Source organism: Octopus bimaculoides, unplaced genomic scaffold (assembly GCF_001194135.2).
Source record: "Octopus bimaculoides isolate UCB-OBI-ISO-001 unplaced genomic scaffold, ASM119413v2 Scaffold_73743, whole genome shotgun sequence".
NCBI lineage: Eukaryota > Metazoa > Mollusca > Cephalopoda > Octopoda > Octopodidae > Octopus > Octopus bimaculoides.
Genome location: NW_026342586.1, coordinates 7,795 through 8,080, shown reverse-complemented (window position 1 = coordinate 8,080; position 286 = coordinate 7,795).

Genomic DNA, 286 nt, shown 5'->3' with positions numbered 1-286 from the left:
GAAACTCATACACGCGTACACCCATACACGCGTACACACACACGCACACACACACACACACACATGGAAACTGAAACACACACACAGAGAAACTCATACATGCCTACACGCACATACATACACACACACACACACTCACACAGACACTCATACACGCGTACACACACACACAGAAATGCACACACAGACACACGTAGAAACTCATACGCGTATACACAGGCACACACGTACACACACACACACACACACACACACACACACACACACACACACACACACACACACA